At 39.1% G+C, this 26,956-nt stretch overlaps 1 protein-coding gene across 1 annotated transcript in view; it reads left to right on the top strand.

Moving 5' to 3' along the window:
- The first annotated feature begins 18,945 nt into the window (after positions 1-18,945).
- The window catches only part of mbl (splicing regulator muscleblind), a 285,812-nt gene continuing 277,801 nt past the window's right edge, over positions 18,946-26,956 (top strand). Inside the window, exon 1 of the mRNA XM_089740227.1 lies at positions 18,946-19,178. The gene's annotated coding sequence lies outside the window, so the exon portion shown is untranslated. The remainder of the gene's footprint in view (positions 19,179-26,956) is intronic.

The following is a 26,956-nucleotide window of genomic DNA, read 5'->3' as shown; positions in this document are numbered from 1 at the left end:
CAGGCTCTCTGCTCGTGGTGGTGGTACCGTCATTTACTATAGAAGAGCCCTGCATTGCGTCCCGCTCGATCCTCCCGCGCTCGCTAATATCGAAGCATCAGTGTGCCGAATCTCACTGACGGGACACGCGCCGATCGTTATCGCGTCCGTTTATCTTCCACCGGATAAGATCGTTCTAAGCAGTGATATCGAGGCGCTGCTCGGCATGGGGAGCTCTGTCATTCTGGCGGGCGACCTAAATTGTAAACACATCAGGTGGAACTCACACACCACAACCCCGAATGGCAGGCGGCTTGACGCGTTAGTCGATGATCTCGCCTTCGATATCGTCGCTCCGCTAACACCGACTCACTACCCGCTAAATATCGCGCATCGCCCGGATATACTCGACATAGCGTTATTAAAAAACGTAACTCTGAGCTTACACTCGATCGAAGTAGTTTCAGAGTTAGATTCAGACCACCGTCCCGTCGTTATGAAGCTCGGTCGCGCTCCCGACTCCGTTCCCGTCACGAGGACTGTGGTGGATTGGCACACGCTGGGCATCAGCCTGGCTGAATCTGATCCACCATCGCTCCCGTTTAACCCGGACTCTACCCCGTCTCCTCAGGATACCGCTGAAGCCATAGACATCTTAACGTCACACATCACTTCAACATTAGATAGATCATCGAAACAAGTTGTAGCGGAGGATTTCCTTCACCGCTTCAAATTGTCCGATGATATTAGGGAACTCCTTAGAGCTAAGAACGCCTCGATACGCGCCTACGACAGGTATCCTACCGCGGAAAATCGTATTCGAATGCGTGCCCTACAACGCGACGTAAAGTCTCGCATCGCCGAAGTCCGAGATGCCAGATGGTCTGATTTCTTAGAAGGACTCGCGCCCTCCCAAAGGTCTTACTACCGCTTAGCTCGTACTCTCAAATCGGATACGGTAGTAACTATGCCCCCCCTTGTAGGCCCCTCAGGCCGACTCGCGGCCTTTGATGATGACGAAAAAGCAGAGCTGCTGGCCGATACATTGCAAACCCAGTGCACGCCCAGCACTCAATCCGTGGACCCTGTTCATGTAGAATTAGTAGACAGTGAGGTAGAACGCAGAGCCTCCTTGCCACCCTCGGATGCGTTACCACCCGTCACCCCGATGGAAGTTAAAGACTTGATCAAAGACCTACGTCCTCGCAAGGCTCCCGGTTCCGACGGTATATCCAACCGCGTTATTAAACTTCTACCCGTCCAACTCATCGTGATGTTGACATCTATTTTCAATGCCGCTATGGCGAACTGTATCTTTTCCGCGGTGTGGAAAGAAGCGGACGTTATCGGCATACATAAACCCGGTAAACCAAAAAATCATCCGACGAGCTACCGCCCGATTAGCCTCCTCATGTCTCTAGGCAAACTGTATGAGCGTCTGCTCTACAAACGCCTCAGAGACTTCGTCTCATCCAAGGGCATTCTCATCGATGAACAATTCGGATTCCGTACAAATCACTCATGCGTTCAACAGGTGCACCGCCTCACGGAGCACATTCTTGTGGGGCTTAATCGACCAAAACCGTTATACACGGGAGCTCTCTTCTTCGACGTCGCAAAAGCGTTCGACAAAGTCTGGCACAACGGTTTGATTTTCAAACTATTCAACATGGGTGTGCCGGATAGTCTCGTGCTCATCATACGGGACTTCTTGTCGAACCGCTCTTTTCGATATCGAGTCGAGGGAACCCGCTCCTCCCCACGACCTCTCACAGCTGGAGTCCCGCAAGGCTCTGTCCTTTCACCCCTCCTATTTAGCTTATTCGTTAACGATATTCCCCGGTCGCCGCCGACCCATTTAGCTTTATTCGCCGACGATACGACTGTTTACTATTCCAGTAGAAACAAGTCCCTAATCGCGAAGAAGCTTCAGAGCGCAGCCCTAGCCCTAGGACAGTGATTCCGAAAATGGCGCATAGACATCAACCCAGCGAAAAGTACTGCGGTGCTATTTCAGAGGGGAAGCTCCACACGGATTTCCTCCCGTATTAGGAGGAGGAATCTCACACCCCCGATTACTCTCTTTAGTCAATCCATACCCTGGGCCAGGAAGGTCAAGTACCTGGGCGTTACCCTGGATGCATCGATGACATTCCGCCCGCATATAAAATCAGTCCGTGACCGTGCCGCGTTTATTCTCGGTAGACTCTACCCCATGATCTGTAAGCGGAGTAAAATGTCCCTTCGGAACAAGGTGACACTTTACAAAACTTGCATAAGGCCCGTCATGACTTACGCGAGTGTGGTGTTCGCTCACGCGGCCCGCACACACATAGACACCCTTCAATCTCTACAATCTCGCTTTTGCAGGTTAGCCGTCGGAGCTCCGTGGTTCGTGAGGAACGTTGACCTACACGACGACCTGAGCCTCGAATCTATACAGAAATACATGAAGTCAGCGTCGGAACGGTACTTCGATAAGGCTATGCGTCATGATAATCGCCTTATCGTAGCCGCCGCTGACTACTCCCCGAATCCTGATCATGCAGGAGCCAGTCACCGTCGACGCCCTAGACACGTCCTTACGGATCCATCAGATCCAATAACCTTTGCACTAGACGCCTTCAGCTCTAGGAGCAGGCTTAGGGACCTCGGTAACCGTACTCGTCGAACTCGACAAAGAGTTCGCCGTGCAACCTAACCCATGAATCAGCTCGCTGAGTTTCTCGCCGGATCTTCTCAGCGGGTCGCGATTCCGATCCGGTAGTAGATTCATTCGCGAAGCAGCTACTATTGAGTTGTTAGGTCTCCTTCGGAGGCGGTCGGGCAGCTGTTAGCAAATCCCACCCCTCCTGGCTGAGCCTTTGCTCGCCCACCTGTCCTGGTGAAACTGGAAAGGCCTCCGGGCCACCAGTAATCCTTCAATCATAAAAAAAAAAAAAAAAAAGATGTAATGAATATCAAACATTATATGGTCTACTTTGTAATCGTAATGAAAAAACCTAATATTTCAACTATGTATTACAATTTTAATGGCATAGTTTCCTTATAATTTCACTGATTAGATTATACTAAGGGGCCTTCTCAAATCGAAAAGCTATCAAGCTACTTCAAAACGAAGCTATTAAAATTAAATTAAAATAGCATTCAAATTCTGATAAATAATTTTTCAAGCCGAATCATTGAAAACGTCGAGGGCTGAGCTTCGGTTCCGTAAATAAAATTAAAAGAGAATAGCGTAATACCTCGAGTGAAGGAAGCGAAATAATTAGTTTTCTCAAATAAATAAAAAAGAACGAATAAAAGCGTTAATGCGGCTGCATAGAGATTTCTCCAAAGGGAAAATTGCTCTTTACGAAGGGCGCTGTAAAGAACTTTAATGAAAATTTCACTCTGTCCCGGATAGACAAAAGTTTTGCTTTGCACAAAGTAACCCGGTTTCATAACATGTGCTTTGGTTGTTAAATGTTTTCCTGTCAGGATAACTTGCATGCAATATTAGTTGGCTCTTACGTGTTTCGTGGTTCGCTTTGGCTTTAGATTAAACGAAGTATATGAATCGATCGAAAAAAATATGCTCGTTTTATACGTAGTGGAGAGTTTTCGTTAGGTTATATAAACAGATGAGCTTGTAGTCTATTTTATGAATCCACGGACACATACATTACGTATTTTTCAAACAAGTTCACTTACCTGACGTCAAATGATTACTAAAGCTCATAGACATCGAAACGCAAGACGGCTTCGCGGTAATGGCAGGTTTGCGGTACCACCCGGGTGGTCTTTTTAATACCTCCTACTAGTAACCAGTAACTACCAGTACCCGTAAGTTTTCAAGGGCAATAGCCGTACGCTGGTTTAATACTCAAAGATCCCGACTGTTCATTTGCCTGTGACTTCTTTAGTCACCTTTCACGACACCCATGGGAAATTATGGTGCTATTCTATGTTCACATCAGCCAAGGTAGAGGCACAGAGGCATTTACGCTATCTATTGGATCCAGTAAACACTTAATTCCAGGTGTATCGCAACTTAGTCCACCCACTAATTGTAAAAAAAAACATAGTCTATCACAAAGATCATCACAACCAAATTAAATAAAACTATAATCTGTTCGAACACAACTTCGTCAGTTATTTTCCGAGTTCGTAGAGCTCACGGTGCAGTCAATATGAAATTCAGATAATGCGCATTGACATTGATATGGGTCGACTGGTGCCCGTCCAGCTATAAAAATAAGGCTGCAACTCACTTTTATCAGTATTATTCATATTAATATTTCCACATTTGTGATTTATTAAAATATCTGAACTCTTAAAAACGGCATTTTGTTCATTGCCGTATGAAGTATGATCTGTTCTTTAACGTATACTACGCATAGAATGTCCTTAAGACAAAAAAATACAAGCAGCAACAGGCTCTATGGCATATCAGTATGATTAGTCACGGTGACGGCAATCGTGGTTTTCGAATACTGTACACAGAGCATCTAATCCATGGCGGCTTATATTCTGGCCTTGTCTTGTATTCGTGGCCTTTCAGTGTCGGAATCTTCGATATTCACGCTAGAAACTAGTGCAAATCGACAGTCGGGTGATATATATTTAAAGTAGAATCCGTTAAATAAGTCTACCGTTGCCACTTTACCTAATATTCCAATCCTTGCTAGACAGTACTTCGGTGCTTGAACCTATGGGTTTTTTAAGGCATTCCTACATAGCTTTTTTTTATTGTTTAGATGGGTGTATGAGCTCACAGCCCACCTGGTATTAAGTGGTTACCGGAGCCCATAGACATCCACAACGTAAATGCGCCACCCACCTTGAGATATAAGTTCTAAGGGTCTCAAGTATAGTTACAACGGCTGCCCCACCCTTCCAACCGAAACGTATTACTGCTACACCGCAGAAATAGGCAAGGTGGTGGTACCTACCCGCGCAAACTCACAAGAGGTCCTACCGCCAGTAAAAAGTCAGTTCAACAACGATCTACCAAATCTTATCACAATCGAATGAATTATTTAGCAACAAAAGGAGGAAACATATTTATACCTAAAGATAGATATATATATAATTTAGAAAACCTCTTCGGCTGTTGAAACGTAACGTGATCTTGTCACAGTTCTATTAAAACGATCGTTATCGACCTACAAAGCTGCCTTCTTTAAGCTTAACAGTCCGGCAGTTTAAACAACAATTAACTTTTAACCGGCCGCATTTATAGCAGAAACTAAGTTTCGCAACAAACAAGTTTTTACAACCATTTCAAATTTACAGCGAATCTTAGAGGAATTAGCGATCGTTTTGAGCGTTTCAGATTAAACTTAAATGTTTGACTGGAGCTCGATGCCTATGCGACCACAAACACCGGTCACCGTCCTCGTTGAACCCGTGAATTAACCCAAAGACACAGCCCACTGAGTTTCTCGCTGGACCTTCTCAGTGTGTCGCGTTTCCGATCCGGTGGTAGATTCTGCGAAGCACTGCTCTTGCTAGGGACAGTGTTAGCAACACTCCCGGTTTGAGCCCCGTGAGCTCACTTACACGTCAAGGAGAAGCTGAAATAGCCTCTCTAGTCTATCAGCATAGGTAGGGAAAAAAAAGACGCTTTTGCGTCTGCTCATAATGTATTTTTTACTGTTTTCATTCGTTGAATTAACCGTGGCTATTATATGTTGTGAAACCATACGCAGACACTCAATCCACATTAGATAGTTTTTCCTCAAGCACATTCCCGCAAACTGGAAACGATTACCTGAATCGGATCGTGTCAAACACGGTTCAAGACGGTATCCTTGCATATTGGACCTAAAGTGCGGCCACCCTCGTCAACGTCACGGCTCATTGACCCGCTCCAGTATCAACTGTGAAGCAATTTATTTTATATGAATCTTCGACCTCTTTTGATGCTGTCAAGAAGCGAACTGTTATTGGAGATCATTCTCTCGTTGGATAATGATAAATGATCTAATTGTGCTAGAATAAGAACAGGTCTGTGCGCTAAGTACGGAGGTGTTAGGAGGAGGGGGCGAACCTATGTAATGTACTTATAGACTTATTGTCGAGAGTTCCTCAGTATAGTGTAACGGAGACAAATTTTGTTGGGAATTATCTACATAATATACATTTTGTACAAAGCTGGACAGGAATGTACAGTTTTGTGAAGAATCTTAAAATACAGTATTGACAGCACAAGATATTACGTAGATATGGGTTCACAAATTGTTTCCACTTTGAAGATCGTGCTGATAATGACCAGTATAATTCATTAAACACTTACTGGCCATCGGTAGTACCGTACAGGTTCCACCATCCAGACTACTCCAAATGAATACCGTTTTCAATAGCACAGCCGTTACTGCATCACAGAATTGAGGTTTCAACCGCACGTCACAAGATTTGCGTTGCCATTCACGGTTGATGTATTAACAGGCTAACATTAGTAGACTGTGCCGGTAAGTACTACGTATTGGATGAACCAAAAACCACCAGTACAACAACAAAAAAAGAAGAAAAAAGATTGATATCTAAATGCTTAAGCGGGAATGAATTTTTCAAGCATTTCGTAGTCACATAATTAAATTTTTCTTCCTACTCCGCTATCGTCGACCAGCGGAAGATTGTTTTGCTTGGAACCGTGCCATAACGACGTAAGAAAGTACAAAGTATAAATACATTTTGCATGCCACTTAACAGTCTGTACAATAGATCATGGCCACCAGACAGTCCGGAGTTATGCCGTATGTACCAAGTTAATGTAGCGGCAGCTTGCATAAAACTTGAACGAAAAGCGCAAAGGCTCATTTTTCTTGAATCGCAACAAACAGATTTTGAGGTCGCTCGAACTGTTTGAGTATTCGGAACAGAGGGGTTCCTGGTATTGAGAATTGGATTGTGTTTCTTAATACCAAGAAGCTGGTTGTGTTAGCTGAATTAATTACACTTGGTAACCAGATTCCATAAAATAATTTACGGGTTTAATTTAATCTAACGTGATGAATTATACAATACCGTAACGTCATGAATACTTGCTAACTTTCAATGTAATATCAAAATCAGTATATTTACCTAATAAAAGGTTATAAAAAAGCTTTGTAAAAAAGTAGGCTAAGTCATCCGAAGCTTATTCGTACTCTAAGGTACGGTTGAAAATGTTCTTATCGCTTAAGTTTGTTATTCTATGTATATTGTTTGTATATGAGTTAAGTGTTACTTACTCATCGTGCCTAATAGCAGTAGTAATAGTAGAATACATTTCTTATGGGCCCGCCCCCATTATTTTTGGCCAAGATATGAACAGCCATAAATCGGTTAGTCGCTGATATGGACAGGTTCGGTTCTTTACGGTACGGTTCTTTAAGCAACTTACTACAAGTAATCACCCAAATTAAGGATTTTGAATCCTTTAAATTGGTGGACACCCTCACAGTCCGGGTGGATAACACAAAATAAATGCGCAATCCAAACTTAAACAAAAGATCAAATTCAATCTTTTAAAATCACATTTATGTGTTTTATTTTACAAAATTATATAATTAATTGCTTGAAGTAATCATCCATGAAACCAGATTAAGTAAGCAAATATTTATTACGTTTAAAAAAAATTATAAACCTGACCGGGAAACTAGAGTTTAAAGTACAAAATGCACCTTAAGTATCCATAGAGCCAAGAGATCCAAGAGCATAGACCCTTCCTGCATTCGTTCATTTTAACTATATTAAATTACGTAGCTCCAACAGAAACAGTAGATTACATCGGTTAGAAGACGCTGATTCCACCACCTAATGCCCACATCGACGAAACACGTGACTAGGATGAAAATCAAGTCGCTGCAGTTGCACGTTTTAAAATTCTTCAAACGCCGTCCTATCAGCTATTAATAGCGCAGACCTGGCAGCAGAGTACAGAAAAAATGTAATTCACTAGTCTATATTACATTCCAGATAAAAAATGTTTTCAGACTCTGCAGAAATTTGTGTCGTGTATCTATTGGCATGTTTTTTTTTATGAATTATTTTTTATTGCTTAGATGAGTGGACGAGCTCACAGCCAAACCTGGTGTTAAGTGGTCACTGGAGCCCATATACATCTACAACGTAAATGCTTCACCCACCTTGAGATATAAGTTCTAAGGTCTCAAGTATAGTTACAGCCGCTGCCCCACCCTTCAAACCGAAATGCATTACTGCTTCACGGCAGAAATAGGCAGGGTGGTGGTACCTACCCGTGCGGACTCACAAGAGGTCCTACCACCAGTAATTACGCAAATTATAGTTTTGCGGGTTTGATTTTTATTACAAGATGCTATTCCTTCACCGTGGAAATCAATCGTGAACATTTGTTAAGTACGTATTTCATTAGAAAAATCGGTACCCACCTGCGGGATTCGAACACCGTTGCATCGCTAGATACGAATGCACTGGACGTCTTATCGTTTAGGCCACGACGACTTATTATATAGTTAGATGGAGTCAAAGTCACAGACACATTGTATTAAAATTCGTCTATCTAACGATCCTAGAAATCGGAACATGCACTCCATGTACCACAGGTAACTGCTTCGTAACAAAAATAATCAAGATCACGGTGACCCACTCGTGCGAGCAATGTCTTTCCTACAAGTAATAGTTAGCACAAATCGAATACCGTTGCCCAAACCGAGACACGTGGTCAAGCTCTCGTTTGAAATGAAGCAACGTGTATTCCGCCCTTCAGACCGGAACGCACAGACGGCACGGCAAGTACCTACATTGAATGGTGATATTTAATCGTAAGAACTATTCGTATAGTGTATAAAAACAATTCAAGTTAATTACAAAGCTTATAATGTTGTAATTAAGCAATACGTAGGTGCAGTAACCGTAATATTAATTTTATTTTTATTTACTGGCGTCGGCGGGCAATCGTAATATCCAGCTCGTTTTAAAAAAAAAAAACATTCAGCTGGAAACCGTGAATGTTTTTTGTTACATTTATTAGTTTATAACACAATTCTCTAGTTATATTTTTGCTTAGATTGCCGTTTATCCATGATAATGTAAGTAATTTTTTTTATTGCTTAGATGGTTGGACGAGTTCACAACCCACCTGATATTAAGTGGTTACTGGAGCCCATAGACATCTACAACGTAAATGCGCCACCAACCATGAGATATAAGTTCTAAGGTCTCAGTATAGTTATAACGGCTGCCCCACCCTTCAAACTGAAACGAATTGCTGCTTTACAGCAGAAATAGGCAGGGCGGTGGTACCTACCCGTGTGGACTAACAAGAGGTCCTACCACCAGTGAGTAATAGTAGTAGTAGTAGTAGTAATGTAAGTAAAAAAAGTAATAGTTGCCAGTGGCTTGGCTCTGCCCCTGGCATTGCTGACGTCCATGAGCGACGGTGACCACTTACCATCAGGTGGGCCGTATGCTCGTCTGCCTACAAAGGCAATAAAAAAAAAGAAGTAGTTTAAGACGGATCAATAAAAAATGGTTTCACTTATTTAATGTGAAATTTATAGGAATAGTAAATATAATATACTAAGATTGACATTACATTGATAATTTACTATGAGAAGGCTCAAGGTCACCCAAAGAGCAATGGAGAGGGCTATGCTCGGAGTTTCCCTGCGAGATCAAATCAAAAATGAGGAGATTCGCAGGAAAACCATGGTAACCGACATAGCCCAAAGGATTGCGACACTGAAGTGGCAGTGGGCAGGACACATTGCTCGCGGAACGGATGGCCGTTGGGACCAGAAGGTTCTTGAGTGGCGACCGCGTACTTAAAGACGTAGCGTGGGTAGGCCGACGACCTATTGAGGTTCGCGGGGATCCGCTGGATGCAGGCAGCGCAGGACCGGTCTTTGTGGCGAGGCTTGGGGGAGGCCTATGTCCAGCAGTGGACGTCCATGGGCTGATAGAAGAAGATTGACAGGCGTGCATGATGTTAATTGGTTAATGGAAGTCGAGATGGAACTCGATCGACGTGTCGGATGCGTAGAAACAACTATACTTAAATCAGAACCTTTGTTTGATACGCGGCAGAATTATGGTACCAGTAAACATTGTAATTTTTTGGTTGCTGTTATGTGAATTTGTGCGATGTTTTCTACAAAGAATCCAATCTGTTTTAACGTGGTATTCAATGATGTGCTGATATAATTTTAGTCACTTCATTCAAATGATAAATCACTTATCAATATGCATATTTACTAATGATGGGGTAGCAAGGGGGCGTGTAAATAGCCCTCCTGCGGCGGGAGCATATAAAGCGGGGTTGTAGAAAGGCGTGTAAATAGCCGTCCTAAGCGGTATGTGACAAATGTTTGTCACTTATAATTAGCGGAGCGGTAAAACTATATAGCGGTAAACAAAAGCTAGTAATCAAACTAAAGATATAAATTAAATACACATAAGCGAGCGGGCGGGCGAATGATTACACGGAAGCAGCAATAAAATGGCAATAAATTAAAAGAACTTGCACTCACCTGTAGACCTTGCCAGTGACTGTCGTGCGGGCGTCGGCGATGGATGCACGCGGGCGGCGGGAGGGGGTGACGAAGCTCACGTAGCTTTTCATAAGCACAAGCACCACACAATATACAAGTGCCGCCATCTAGGCAGCTAGCGGTAAAGCGTGATCGATCGGGTAGAACCACGCTTTGGATAGTCGCGGTAATTAGTAACTAACAAACTCCAAAGGTGGCGCCATCCCAATAATTCATTAGCATCCCATTACTAATCCGCGCGTAACCATCCTGCCCGCCTTGAAAGTTCGCAGGACTTTCAACAAATATATAAAGATACTAAGATAGGAAGCATAAAGCTTAAATAGCGGGAAGTTATTTGAAAAGAAACAAATTTTAACTAATAATAAGCCATCATGAATGTTTACGAGTAGAGTTGAAGCGGTTGATGACATGCGGTACTCTAATTTATTCTAGCGGTAGCGGATATAATTTTACAACTGGACGTTTAAGAAATCCAGATTTCGTTTTTACCAAAGCAACGCGTATAATGTTATCGGCACCTGGATACACCTCTTGTATAACGCCAAGTGGCCAGCGGAGCGGTGGAATGTCATCTTGATGAATAAGAACTACTGTCCCAACCTTCACGGGGTTATCTGATGTACACCACTTCTGTCTGACTTGCAACGTATGCAGGTACTCTAATCTCCATTTCCTCCAATAGGAATTAACCAAACTATCTAACAACGCTTTGCGATTAGTTAGACTCATCTGATTTGCGGACAATTCAGACGCGGGTAAATACTGCAAAGGAGTGGACAACAAAAAATGTGCGGGTGTGAGAATTTCGGGGTTGGGATCTGCGGATAAAAGACATAAAGGTCTGGAATTCATAAGACATTCTATTTGATTCAACACAGTTAACATCTCTTCGTAAGTGAGAATTTGTGCGCCTATTACTCTATTTAAATGGGTTTTAACGGATTTAATGTTTGATTCCCATAAACCTCCAAAATGTGGAGCCCGAGGCGGGATCATCTTCCAAATGATTCGGTATTTAGTTAATTCATCATTCCATGCGGATATAAAATTATTTGAAACTAGAAGTTTGTACATTTCATCTAACTGAGCCTTTGCGCCAACAAAATTAGTGCCATTATCTGAATACATGAAAGAAACTGGACCTCGACGAGATATAAAACGTTTGAAAGCGGCAAGAAATGAGTCCGTTGAAATCCGAGGCTAACTCAATATGTATAGCCTTTGTCGTTAAGCATACGAACAGGCAAATGTAAACCTTTTGTGAATGATGACCACGTTTGCGTACAAGCGTTATCTTAAATGGGCCCGCGTAATCTACTCCCGTGTGACAGAAAGCTTTGGCCTCCATTACACGGCTTGACGGAAGGTCAGCCATCATGGGAGTTGGGTGTGAAGGTGATACTCGAAAACATGATTTACACATATGCACTCTTTTTCTTATAACGTTTCTAGCGGACAATATCCAAAAGCGTTGACGAATAATGGACATCAAAAGGTCCGGACCAGTGTGCAAGTTTGTATTATGAAAATAATCAACAATAATATTTATTATGTGATCGTGTTTTGGCAATAAAGCGGGGTGTTGCGTTTCAAACGGTAAATCAGAGTTCGAAAGTCTACCCTGAATACGCAAAATTCCATCTACGTCAATAAATGGACTAAGTTTACGAATATTTTTCGAAGGTAAATCTAATTTTCTAATGCTGGCAATATCATGGCCAAAATATTTAGCTTGAAGAGCTCGAATAATAGCTTTCTCAGCAGTATTTAAATCGAATGCGGTTACAAACTTGTTTCGCGGTAATTTTCTTATAAATCGAAGTACATAAACAACACAGCGAAGAAGTTTTGACCATGACGAAATTCTCAACCCAAGTTGATATATTGGGGAATCTTCGACAACAGTTAAAGCGGTAAGTGTTACAGATTTTTTCATTTCAGGTATGTCACTTCCAGATTTACAAGGTACAAAAGGTTCAATAGGCCATTGTGAAATAGGATAGCAGGCCCAAGAAGGACCCTGCCACCAAAGCGAGTTATTAATAATTTGTGACGGTAAAAGACCTCGTGACACACAATCGCTAGGATTTTCCTTACCATTAATATGAAAAAAGCGGTCAGGTGATAAATTCTCCTGAATTTGAGCGATGCGGTTTCCTACAAATATTGACCATCTATGCGGGGAAGATTTAATCCAAGAAAGAGCAATTGTAGAATCTGAGAAAGCGTATATAGCGGTGATAGGATGTAAAGAATTATAAGCGTTATAAATAAGTTTAACTAATTTTGACAAAACAAGAGCGGCACAAAGCTCAAGGCGAGCTAATGTAGTTATTTTAACCGGAGAAACCTTTGATTTTGAGCACAATAATCTTAAAGTAATATCTCCTGTGGGATCTGTAATGTGTAAATAAACAACGCAACCGTAAGCGTTCAAGCTTGCATCACAAAATGCAACAATATTTACTTCACAGTCTTTGGAAACTCCAATATGGCGCGGTATTGCTATAGTTGAAAGCAATGGAAGCTCTTTCACAAGTGAAGAGTAGCGGTAAATAATTGTATCTGGAGGTGTATCATCCCAGTCTATTTTAGAATTCCAGAGTTCCTTAATAAGCAATTTAGCGAACAGTATAACTGGAGCAACTAAACCAAGCACGTCGAACAAGCGTGCGACTAAAGATAATATTGTTCTTTTAGTGCAATTTTCGTTAGTGTTTGAGCTCGTCATAAAAAATGAGTCATTAGCGGGAAGCCATGCAAGGCCTAAAACTTTCATGGTATTATTAGCATCATCAGAGAAGCTTACAGAAGAGCGGTGCGTTTCTGGAAGGCTATTAAGAAAGGCAGTGGAGTTACTTGCCCATTTTGTTAAATTAAAACCTCCTGATTTAAAGAGTGAAATTAGTTGTTTCGATAGTTTGATAGCTGAAATATCTTCGTGTAGGGATGTGACGAGATCATCCATATATAATTGAGACTCAGCTACACTAGCGGCTTCTGGATAACGATAACATTCTTCTGATGCTAATTGACGTATAGTACGCATTGCTAAATAAGGTGATGATTTTAAACCAAAGGGCAGACAGTTAAAAGCGAAAATGCGAAGTTTATCATTTTTAAAGCGGTACAATATTTTTAAATATTTATGGTGGTCTGTGGTCACCCTAATGCGTAAGTACATTTGTTCCACATCAGCGCACAATGCCACAGGGAACAAACGAAAGCGGAGTAAAAGCAAAAATAAGTCTGCCTGTAAATTTGGACCAGTATGCAAGACGTCATTAAGTGACAGTCCACTAGATGTTTTAGCACTAGCATCAAGAACTACACGTAGTTTAGTGGTAGTCTTGCTTGGGCGGATAACTGCATGGTGCGGTATATAATAACCGTTATCGGTTTCCTTAGCGGTGTTGTTAATTTCAGTTAAATAACCTTTACTAATGTAATCCTGTAAAACGATATCGTAATCATCGCGGAGTGAGGGTAATTGAACAAACTTACGTTCGAGCGAAAGAAAACGGCGGTGAGCAACAGTATAAGACTTGCCCAGGTCGGCGGGATTTCTACTAAATGGTAACTCAACCGTATATCGGCCATCATTATCGCGGGTAATTGTAGAAATATATTTGTTTTCACACTCGGCTTCCTCAGGGCTAAGATGACGCTCATGAGGAATCTCCTCTAATTCCCAAAATTTATGTAAAAATGACTCAAGGTCTTTATGCGTTATAGATGAGAAAGTTTTATTTAAAGTGAATGTAGAATTAATTTCAGTATTTTCGAAAGCGGGTGGATTATCAATATAAACTGTACTAGATAGTCACAAAGAGGTATTATTATCATTTATAACAGAAAAATTATCATGTTGCGGTTTCATAATGCCAGTGTAACTCACTTCAGGTACGTCACCCATAAGAACATAACCGAAGGTTGTTTCCACGGCAGGTGGCGCTAGTGAGCCAGTATCTATACGATTACCTAAGTATATATATGGAAATAACTGAGCACCTAACACCATATCAATCACACCTGGAACGTTCCAATTTGAATCGGCAAGCGGTAAATTACGTATATGATTCATATTTGAGGAATTTATAAAATAAGCGGGTAATTTATCTGTAATACAGTCTACTACTAAAGCGTGAATATAATATTTATTAGGAGAAAATCTAGATTCAATATTTAAATAAACATATCCGTGAATCGGGCGAGCGGTTAATCCAATACCTCTAATATAAGAATTATTTAAAGGTATAATCGGTAATTTAAGTAATTTACAACAATTGACAGTTATTAAATTATTTTGGGAACCATTATCTATTAAAGATCTAACTATTTTACGTTCCCCTTTATTCGAGTGAGCGTATATTTGAGCGGTTGATAATAAAATATTACTATTCGATTTTATTTCCGAACTGTGAGTCAACGTGGTAGCGGTCGTATTATTTTGTTGTTGTATCGTTCTGTTAGAGTGTAAACAAGTATTCGAAGCGGCATCATGATGATCGTAACTCTGAACAACAGGTTGAGATTGAACCTGGGACCGACCGTAATCGGGCCGCGCGGCATCACTCGGAATTCCATGTACCTGCGACCGACTGACCTGCCTGTCCATATCAGCGTAGTCATCCGATGGACTGGGTACGCTTTTACTTTTTCGATTCGCCCGTTTATTACCAAAACACAACAAAGTATGATGATATTTCTTACAATTATTGCATGTTAACTTTGATTGACATGCTTTTAATGTATGCGATAAGCTTAAACAATTAATGCAACCCTTGTGCGATTTAATAAAATCATAACGTGCTTGCGGTGAAATCATATTTTTAAATTCATTACAACGATATAACTGCGTGTGGTGCGAGCTCGAGCAAAGATCGCACGTAGATAACGAAACCGGTTTGTTAACCCTTTCAGTGCGGACTGGGTCATTATAACTACTAGAAATAAACGATTTGTGATTTTTAGATTTCTCTATGTTACACTTCGGTGCAGAGCGTTCTAATATTTTTATCTGATCCTGTATGAATTTAATAAACATTTCAGTTGTGGGTATTTCAATACCACGAACCGATGCTTCAAACGAATGTAAAGTTTGAGGATCCAACCTTCTCAGTGAGCATTGTAATAAAATAAAATCAGTCAAATCAAGTAAATTTAATTGTTTTAAAGCGGCAATCGAAGATGAAATTTTTTCAATATACATATTTAAACTATTTGCGGTAGGTGAACAATTTTTTAAATCTAATATATTATTCAGATAATGACATCCTAAAGCTCGTTTATCCTGATATTTACTAATTAGATTCGACCAAATAATATTATATGTTTCACCTGTGGGTATTATACCAGCGGTTAACTTTAATGCACTATGTGTTAATTTGCCCATTAAATACTGCACACGTTGCGCATCAGACAGTTGCGGGTTATCGTGAATGTTAGCTTTAAAAGCCTGGTAAAATGTTTCCCATCCTTCAAGAGAGCGTCCGTCAAAGGAAGGAAGTGAAATTGTTGGCAATGTTACATTTATGGCGGCGGTAGTTCTCATTACATTTGACGAATTACCAACTTTAATTTTGTTACGAGCGCGTCTTACGTAATTATATAACGTGTCAAAAGACGATAAAGCTGCGTATTCAGGCTCAACTTCGGGGTTTTGCTTTAAATTTAAATCATTGATATCATCCAAATTGCTTTCAAATCTAACACGCATGTCATCAATCGATTCTGATTCGGCAAGAAAAGTTTCAATTAATTCCGAATCAAACTCCGAAATATTTTTTGATTTATTATATAAATCATTAATTTGTGCAAATACTAAATTATTCTTCGCGATAAGTTTCTTTAGTTGTCTATTTTCCATAATGAAGTTATGAAATAACTGACTAAAAAATAACACTAAATGAACTACGTTAATAAATATAATTCAATATGCGGTTACGAGTTATTATTAATAGCGATGAATGTAATTAACTTTTACATACAATACAATACTGTAACAAAATGGCGAATGGGGGTAATCATAAATTAATTCTAATTCTAATTAAAATTTAAGCTGGATCTAATCCAGGCTCGCAGGACCAAACTATGGGGTAGCAAGGGGGCGTGTAAATAGCCCTCCTGCGGCGGGAGCATATAAAGCGGGGTTGTAGAAAGGCGTGTAAATAGCCGTCCTAAGCGGTATGTGACAAATGTTTGTCACTTATAATTAGCGGAGCGGTAAAACTATATAGCGGTAAACAAAAGCTAGTAATCAAACTAAAGATATAAATTAAATACACATAAGCGAGCGGGCGGGCGAATGATTACACGGAAGCAGCAATAAAATGGCAATAAATTAAAAGAACTTGCACTCACCTGTAGACCTTGCCAGTGACTGTCGTGCGGGCGTCGGCGATGGATGCACGCGGGCGGCGGGAGGGGGTGACGAAGCTCACGTAGCTTTTCATAAGCACAAGCACCACACAATATACAAGTGCCGCCATCTAGGCAGCTAGCGGTAAAGCGTGATCGATCGGGTAGAACCACGCTTTGGATAGTCGCGGTAATTAGTAACTAACAAACTCCAAAGGTGGCGCCATCCCAATAATTCATTAGCATCCCATTACTAATCCGCGCGAAACCAAATGACCATCCTGTTAATTAATAAATGAAGTATTATTATTGCTGTATAAAATTGAAGGCATCGTACTTAACTAAGATATTATTAGTATTTATTGATTGCATTGTACTTGTGATCCAGACCGAGCGAGTTCTTACCAATTCATGGCATGTGTGTGTCATGTTGTGCCAGCTAAGTATTCCAATTTGAAGAGTGGGACAGACGTGATCCAGTGTAATGGTGTTTAGGACCTTGTGTTTGACTAAGGCTTGTGTAAGCATTTTAATATCAGACGACAGTAAGACTGTCCATCAATAAGTAAAATTTAAAAAAAATATGTTAAAATACTAGCGAAGTTTTCTTGCCTAAGTGATAAGATTTCCCCTTCATTCGTACAGGAGGCAGGAACAATTATTTCTAATGAAATATGTATGTACTTAACAAACGTTCAAGAATAAATTCCACAGTGAAAAATCCGGGATTCTATAGTCTCACAAATGAAAACCACAAAAGACTTTATTTGCGTAACTACTGCTAGATCCTCAAATGAGCCCGCATGGGTAGGTACCACTGATTTGTCTAATTCTGCGGTGAAGCAGTACTGCTTACGCTTGGGTGGCAGTTGTTGTTCTGTAAAACTGAGACATCAAACACATGTCTTTTTTTATTTTATTGCTTAGATGGCTGGACGAGCTCACAGCCCACCTGGTGTTAAGTGGTTACTGGAGCCCATAGACATCTACAACGTAAAAGCGCCACCCACCTTGAGATATAAGTTCTAAGATCTCAGTATAGTTTCAAACCGAAACGCATTGCTGCTTCACGGCAGAAATAGGCAGGGCGGTGGTACCTACCCGTGCGGACTCACAAGAGGTCCTACCACCAGTGATAAGTGTCTCAGGCTAGATGGCGTTATTTACGTTGTTGATGTCTATGGGCTCCGTGGACCATTTAACATCAGGTCGGCCGTGAGTTCGTCCACCCATCCAAGCAATAAAAACAATAGCTTTCAAATTTTCAGACTGGACTCTCAATATTATTTTAATATAGCGATTTTGAAAAATCGCAAAATTTTCGTCGGCTTCATAATAAATAATCTATATTTTTACTAAATCCAAGTTTCACGCAACTATATCTAAGAACTATTTTACGCACATTCATAGAATTTAGATAAAATTCATCTTTAGAAGCCGAACAAAAACAGATGTACAGAATAAAATCCTACTGACTTTAAAACGTCAAAAGCGAACTTAAAACATTGTGAGGAACGATTCACGTATCATCTGTTTTTTTTTTTATTAACTGAAAGTAGGTAGGCTGTCGAAACATTAACGCCGGTCGGTTGCTTATCGCAGGTTTTCTTCCGTGACCGTGTACAGTGCACGCACTGCCTGGCAATGAAAACAACAGCGAACTTCATTAAAAATGTTATTAATTAATACATTAGTGCCTTAATCATTTAGACGTGTCGCGTTTAAATAGTTTATCGCGATTAGATTTCAAAACAGCACCAACTAATGTTCAAATTATACAGTACCAGACCAGTGTTTTTTTTTTGGGTGTTACATTGGATAGGTACTCGTGATGATTTCCCGGAATGACGTCGAGCAAGTTTGTTGGCGGCTAGTGCTGTGCTATTGTGTTTACTAGGTGGAAGTATTAAGTTGCTTTGTACCAGTGCAGAGTTCAAAAAGTGCAAATGGTGAGTAGTTCGAAGTGTAAGTTAACATTGTTGAGGAGTGGAGTGGTGGCGTCACCGGCGTCGTCGGAGGCGTTCCCCGGCGGGCCAATGGCGCGCCCTCCCGCCCGCCGCCCCACACGCCGCTGCCACTACACCCAGCTCGCCAGTAGGTTTGTGTCCTTTTGGCTGACCGCATGACTCCGTATCTTGCTTCGTCGCTGTACTCGTTGTAACCTGTGTCCGTGCAGCACGCGCTTCTACTTCTCCCCACGGCAGACGCTAGCTTCGAAACGCTCGCTTCGTAACCTCGCCCGAGAGTTTGTGAACAATTCGAACTAAGTTGCGGAACTTTGGTAAAGTGGGCAAGTGAAGAGAGTGCAGGTGGCGTCCAGCGCGGCAACACAGCCAGGTACTGTCCGAGTCGCGACATAAACCACCCCCGCCCCTTCCTCATACCTGCCCTTTGCCCTTGAAGGCCACCACGTGCCTCCGATACCTTATCTTGCATCGTAAACAACCCCTATTTTATGGCCTTGTAACTTTTTATTTCAGGAAAAACTTGCAAAATTTGCATTCTAAGTCTTATTTTGTTCATTAATAAATTCTTCTACGCATCACGACGACATTCATTTTATTTGGTATCATTTTAAACTATTCAATATACATATGTACACAGCACCCCTGAATTTATGAAAGTAAAACAGTAAATAGATCCTTTTCATTTTAACGACCGAAAATATCATTGTTTGATTTTATCTTGTCCAACATACCTACGCGTATTTCCAAAACAATTTGTCAGTTGAAAGCGAATGAATTCATAATGACCGTTAAGCGTGTTTGTTGTATCATCAAACTACGTTGTACTAAATACGACCGTAACGACAAGTCGGCAAAGTTTGTCTGCCTACGCCAAACAACAACAACTTTAAGCTTACTTTCGATCACGGCTACGAGACTACGGCACCGCTACGAAAAAATGTAAGGCTTTGGAGCGCGTAGAAACCTAGGTATATCTAAGAAAATCACCAAGCAGAAGGTTCTCGTGTTAAAAATAACAATTTCAGGTCCATCGCCTCCAAACGTAATCATACAAATTAAAAAACATTTTTCTTTGAGAGCCCTCGGTCTCACTTAGTGCCTGCGCTGGCTCCATAAAACTTAAGTACACGCCGTAACCGCGACTAATTATTAGGGTTGGTTTACATAACGTATTTATGAGTATGAGATTTAACGGCAACGCCGACCGACGGTCTCGGGTGGTCTGTTATCGCCCCATTAAAAAGTTGTCCTCTGCGGACGCGTAAATAACGTTAAATATGACGCTTTGCACGGCGATCGACCGACCGACTGCGGCGCGGTCACATATCCGCTTTATTCATTTCTGTATACACCCCTATCCTACACTTAAAACAGCTTGTTTTAAACGTAACAACGAAAATTAAAAATGTAAACTGTTGAATACATGTGCATGTGCTTAGGTTTAGATTTTGACATTTAAAAATCTAAATAATAATCATTAACGACGCCGACGCAAATATAGGAAGAAAACGATTTTTTTTATTTTCTTTTTGCTATTTGAAAAACTAAATTTGAGTGTAAATGACAAATTTTAAAATATATTACAAAAAAATAGGTTGAAGTAAAAGAAACCAAAAGAAGAAACTGAAAAAGTCCCTCCCTCCACGTTGCAATATATATTATACTATATATACTAACAATCACGCCACGTTAACTGGTCCCGTGATAAGTTCGTAAAGAACTTGTGTTACAGGCACCAGATAACGGAAATAAATGTAAGATTTTTTATTATACACATACATATATTTTATATACATCCATGACCCTGGAAAAGACATTTATATATCTCATACAAATATCTTCCCTTGGCGGGATTCGAACCCGCGACCCCCTTGTGCAGTGACCATGTCACTTACCACTACACCAGACATTCCGTTTAATTATGGATATATTAAGATATATTATGGAGATATACCCAAAGGAGACTTGACGTCAGGCCGGCGACTGGTCATAAAACTCATGCGAAATCCGTATGCAGCACGATAAGAGGACTTGCTGCGCCATCGCCACACAATGTGGGTTAAGGGCAGACAGATGAAGAAGAAGAAGTTTAGGGAAGTCAAATATGAATTGTACGGTGATGAGATAGATCCCTAACTTGAGCTAATAAGTTTGCCATCGATTTTTGTCATGCATGGTCTGTCTGTTTATCTGTATCCTGTATATGTTCCCTACATCGTTATCACGAGAATGTTTGTATTTCTTTCATTAAAATAAAAACAATCAGCCTATACATTTAATGATAAATATCAACCAATTGATACAAATATTAATCCACCAAAAGACTGGTACATCAAATGTAAGATGCTAATAAAAATGGATATCAAAAGCAAACATGACATAAAAAAATCTTTAAATAAATAACTTCGAAACAAAACTAATACCGTGAGTGGATGGGATAAGCCAATAAGGTACCAAGTTGCAGACGAGATTGCGCGGCTGGAGTCGTTTCACAGGCGTCGGCGACCCGTTGACGCTACGGCACTTCGGAACTTTTGACGTTTGCACACCGCCTCGACGATGATGCTCACGCTAATTTCTGTATTTACGACAGTTCCTTGGGTACTTAATAAGAAAAACTCGCTATCTCCAACGATAAACTCCCGACTTTGAATTAGTCTAAAGATAATTAAGACCTGTTTCGGAGACAAGAAATTAATTAGGTTAAAGGAAAGGTTTTGGCTGTAAAAAAATCTAGAATTTAATCAAATTATTGGTACCTGTAATGCTTAAATTTGTATTACGATAAGTCTTAAGTTAATTTTAAAATTTGTTTTGAGTAATAATTTATTTATCCTTATTCGATTACAAGTATGTATACAAAATTTTACACCCCAATTAGATTAAACTTTCTTTATGTTGGTTCATCTAAAAGTTATTTAGACGAAATCACCTTAAGCCCATACTACTTTTGCATATTACAATAGCGGCTTTGCTCGCGTTAATAAAGAAAAATGGTGCGCGTGCAACTTGGTTGGCAACGTGAAAGAAGTGAAACTTCTTTTGCAGTATGTAGTATTGTTGCTTTCTTCATTTCTCATCCTTAAATCTAATTTCTCTTTTAATAAGGAACTTGTATAAGAGAAACGACCTCTTCACCATTTATACATATTTAAAATTATATATAGAAAAACCTTTTTTTTTTAATCCTTCATTATAAACAAAATATAAGTTAGTTAATATGTTACTGCCGTCAACAGGAGCGATGAGAAAATAATAACAAGTCATCTAGTGGCCGACGCCCGTAAACAGAATGTGTATAAGAGAAACAACATAGCTCGCTTCCTCCCCCTCTCCACGATCGAGTGGTTCGTGAGACGCTATGTCTATTTTTTCACTCTCGCTCTTCCTAAATTGTATCTTTTCTCTCTGGCGGTAACGAATCTGTTGCGAGTTAAATTTGACTCGCAACTTGCCTAAAGAAGTTTCACTTCAAAAAATCTCACGGGGATAGTTCCTATTTCAGGATGAAGTGTACCTTATGTCATTTTTTACGCCCCCAGACAATACGCAAAATGTCATAATGATCGGTTAAGTTATAACAACGTGAAAGCGAAACAAACAAACTCTCTTTAGCATTTATAATATTAAAATGAACATGGATTGTGATAACTGCAAATAGCTCCTCTATTTGCATACGCTCGTAATATAATAACGATCAGGCTTAAGAGGAAAAACGGGCTGGTTTTTGTCATGTAAACCATAAAATAAATAACAACACATTTCTTTTCTAAATATTCGTAGTAGAGAAAATATTTTTTTAGCACACGAAATGAATAGATCGTATGCTACAAATATTTTTAAATAGATAGTATCGTGTCTCTGTATTTGAGATTTACCAACCTTCTAAGTTAAAAAGAAAACTACTGTTCTTTTCCTCATTTCCAGACACGCAGTAAACATATTGAATGAGTGATAATTAATTATCGCTTTTGTTTAACATCGGCCTATTATAGCACTAACCAAACTCTTTTCATGGATATCGTAAAAGGCGACTAAGGGCCGGATCACTGGAGACTGACCAAGATCGTCCTCTGAGTTTTACATTATATCAGAACTTAACTTAAACTAATCTCTTACTTTAATTGTTTGTAAGTTTATTTAACACGAGATCCTTCGAGATGTATTAGGTCACAGTTGAACACGACAGCTTCTTTCAATGTTGATTGGCTAAACAATAAAATACCTTAGTATATTTTATACGAAATAAAAACTAATATTGTTACTTAATACTTTACGTATGAGGTTTATTTTATCATTTCAAGGATCAGTTTCCGAACAAACGTAGCGCGAAGAAAGGACAAGAGGACATTTTTATTAATATTTAAGTATATCTCTGGTGAAACTTGATAAAAGAGACAATATATATTACGGCCGCTCTATATGAGACCTAATATTTAAATCTCAATTGCATTAGTACAGCAGTCCTATGTTTCAAGTCAGACTTCATGATTGCTTCACAATAAAAATAGGTTGCGGTATAAGTGTGCCAGGAATTGCAGCATTGCTGTACGGCCGGATTGTTTTCGAACACAGTAATAAAGATAAAAACTGGGGAGTTTGAAAATGAATTACCTTGGACGACACTGCTACGGATGGGATTTGGTAATATGTGTTTCTTTTTTTATAAAGAATTACAAAAATGACCGGTACTTAGAGAGGAAAAAAATTACTAAATCTAAATACAAATAAATTTGGTCGGTTTTTCCATACGCGAATCTGTGGTTTTAAGAACAGCACAAACAAATACATGTTAGACTAACTACTTTAGAGATAAATATTATTAGCAGATAAAAATTTACACAGAATAAAGTTAATAAACAATTAATATTAATAGGCCGGGGAATGTCAATTGGAAGGATATCATAAAGAGGTGATACGATATTGGGGCAGTCGAAGAAAATTTGATCCAGGATACCCTCACCTATGAAATATGGCCAGTTCGAGGACAATGATAGCTTTATACTACTACTAACAGCTGTGGGTTCAATTTAAGGGCAAATGTTTATAGTAAAATCAACGGAAACAACGTATGAGCATGCAAACATTTTATTAGTTAACCATAAATTAAACATAAATATGTACTTAGTATTAAAAAATGTGAAAGTTTGGTTGCTTGTTACTCAATGACGTAATAAATAGCGGAACATGTTTTGTTGATATTTTGCACAAACATGCGTTGCTTATAACCTGGATTAACAGGAGACTCTTTATCGGGACAAATGCTTTACTTTACGGGCCAACGTCGGATATATCTGCTGTAATAAATATAACAACCTACTGTTGTGGTTCGGGATTTTGCGTATCAACAAATATAAAAATCTATTGATAGTTTATAGATAAAATTACGCCAGGAAATTGGAACAGTCTATCATTATTTTTGAATTACAAATTAAATTTAACGCGGTTAAAATCCAATTTGATATCTTAAAAACTGCAGTATATTTAATATGTATAATATGTTTTATTGTTATGTATTTTGCGTAGTATAAATTGTGTAATTCGTTTCCAAATGATTCTTTTCCACCTGATGGTTGTCTGGAAATGATCTCTCTTAGCGATAAGACCGCCAATTGTACTTTTTTTGTATTTAATGTATCGCATTGTTTATTTATTTTTTGGTGTACAATAAAGAATATTCTCTCTCTTTTTTAAATACGTATCAATCGATTAAGATTATAAATGAAGCTATTGCTGAATCGTGTAATAAATGTAACTAAATGTGCCTATCTTGTCTTTTCTTCATCACTTCACACACATAAACATGTGAATTCGTGTGTGCTGAATATCGTTATGGTATGCGGACGTTAGAGGCTTATGATCGGTCATCCTTAGTTTCAAAATATATTTTTTTATTGCCCTTGTAGGCAGACGAGCATACGGCCCACCTGATGGTGAGTGGTTACCGTCGCCCATGGACTTCAGCAATGCCAGGGGCAGAACCAAGCCGCTGCCTACCTAATTGAAATCAATACCAAAAAAAACTAGAAAGCTTTTTTTATTTAGTTCAGAAAATTATATATTTAGAAACCCCAAGAATAAAAACTACGTGAATTCATTGAAATGCGCTTTTTTCTTGGGAAATTCGGATTTTTGATATCGAAAAAATAAAACAATTGTATTGGAAGTTAACATGAAAACTTAAGTTTTTTTTACGGAATCTATACCAGCATCAACTATAAGCTTAATTATGTGAGACGTGGATTAACATTAATCATAAAAAAATTTAAATCTTTTACTTTTAAACCTTAGTTTTCTGCGAAAGTGAGGTTATATGAAACGTGTTGTTTTATACAAGCATTTTTAATAATGTTCTTCTTGGATCTGACTAAGTATTTGGGTCAATCACATGAGTAAACGTTCGATAAAAACCTTCAAATACAATATATTAAATTGTCTTAGTCTGGAATACTAGACATTCCGGAAAGAGGCCGGCGCCGTTCAGTCTCCCTAATATACATAACTGGGAAAATAAGTTAATTCCACAGAAATATGCCGATGTATCTTACATATTACATTCCTATGTTTTTGGTTGATTATACGAGAGTTCACGCTGTAATCATAAGTTCTTGCCATTCTGCGAGATTACTGAGACGTCTTGCTAATCAAAGTTGTTCACAAAATATTTGGGTGTTTGTTGCTGGCTACGATCGTATTCGGATATATATAATATATCGGATATATATAATATATCGGATATATATAATATATCCGAATCCCTAAATAATATTTTGTAATTCTGAGACTTTTATTTAGCCACTTCTACGGTCAAAAATAGCATAGTGTAATAAATGAAACCCGTAAAAACTTAATTTATAACTCATAGTAAGGCGATTCGTGAACATGAGATTTCGATTTAAAAATATTTTGATGGACGATGCGACGATGCGACGATCTTTCCCTCTTAATCTCTCCCAAAGCAAGTATCTGTAGAGCAATCTTGCCTTTTTGAATATTGATGTCATTATATAAAATACTAGCGGCCCGCTCCAGCTCCACTCGGGTCTTTAACAAAAATTTCAATGATATTTGACGTTGTTTTAATTTTTTAAATAAAAGAACACTTGTTGTGGCATAACTATAATAGTTAGACATACGCTGTCGTGACACATTTTGTAAATAATAATGTGTTCTACAAAGTCGTAGTACATTATTTTATTCTATCATCAATAGTTTTCGCAGGGCACGCGATGTAAAGAATATTTTAGGTATTTTTTTTACACCTTGGGTTACATTATTAGACTTTAGTAAGTATCCCTAATTTATTTCAAAAAATATTATAGCTTATATCACTGGGGAATGTAGCTTCCAAACAATGACAGAATTTTTCAAATTGGTTCAGTAGTTTCGGAGCCTATTCAATACAAACAAACAAACAAACAAATATTTCCTATTTATATTATTAGTATAGACTATTGTCTATCTAGCATGTAAAAAAAAACATCAAATATCATTTGGTAAAATTTTCAAGTTTGTTAGAGCGTATTATATGTATTGTACAATTAAAAAATTTACTGAGTACTCTATTTCAAAAAATTCGTACTTCAAATTAAAATACTATTTTTTTACTATACAAATTCTATTATAATATAAATATGATAACAGTTTGTAGTCTATTACGATCCTTGCTCACGAAATCGAAATTTGAAACGTCTTGAAATTCGAACCCTGTAATATCAACTGAGAGGGAGATTAATGGAATCAATTCTTCGTAATTAGATGCCTTTGATCTGTCAATTACCCCTCGCAAAATCTATCCTAAACAAACAAAAATGCTAAATCGATCGAAAATGTGAGGAAGTTTATGTTTTATCGGTATCACAGTATTCTGTTGGTCTTCGCATTGTTTTTAGCCACCCGCAATACCTTTCAAGGATGAACACAGTTTACCGTTTAAGTGAGGGCCTTTCATTGGTATTCTGTCAAAATAACGTGGACTAATTAAGGAGTAATTGTAATAGGCTAGTGTGTCTATGATACGGATTTAGGTTGTTTTGCGGGATTATGTTATTTATTTGCGCTTGTTATTTGTGAATGCGATTTTTTTTTAAAGTTTCGATATAAGGAGAAGATGAATTAGTGTTCGGAGGTATTGTGTTCAGCACGGGT

This window comes from Bombyx mandarina, chromosome 04 (genome assembly GCF_030267445.1).
Source record: "Bombyx mandarina strain Sakado chromosome 04, ASM3026744v2".
In the NCBI taxonomy this organism is placed as follows: domain Eukaryota; kingdom Metazoa; phylum Arthropoda; class Insecta; order Lepidoptera; family Bombycidae; genus Bombyx; species Bombyx mandarina.
Note: the sequence above shows the minus strand (reverse complement) of the source record. Positions and strands in the feature narration are given on the sequence as shown.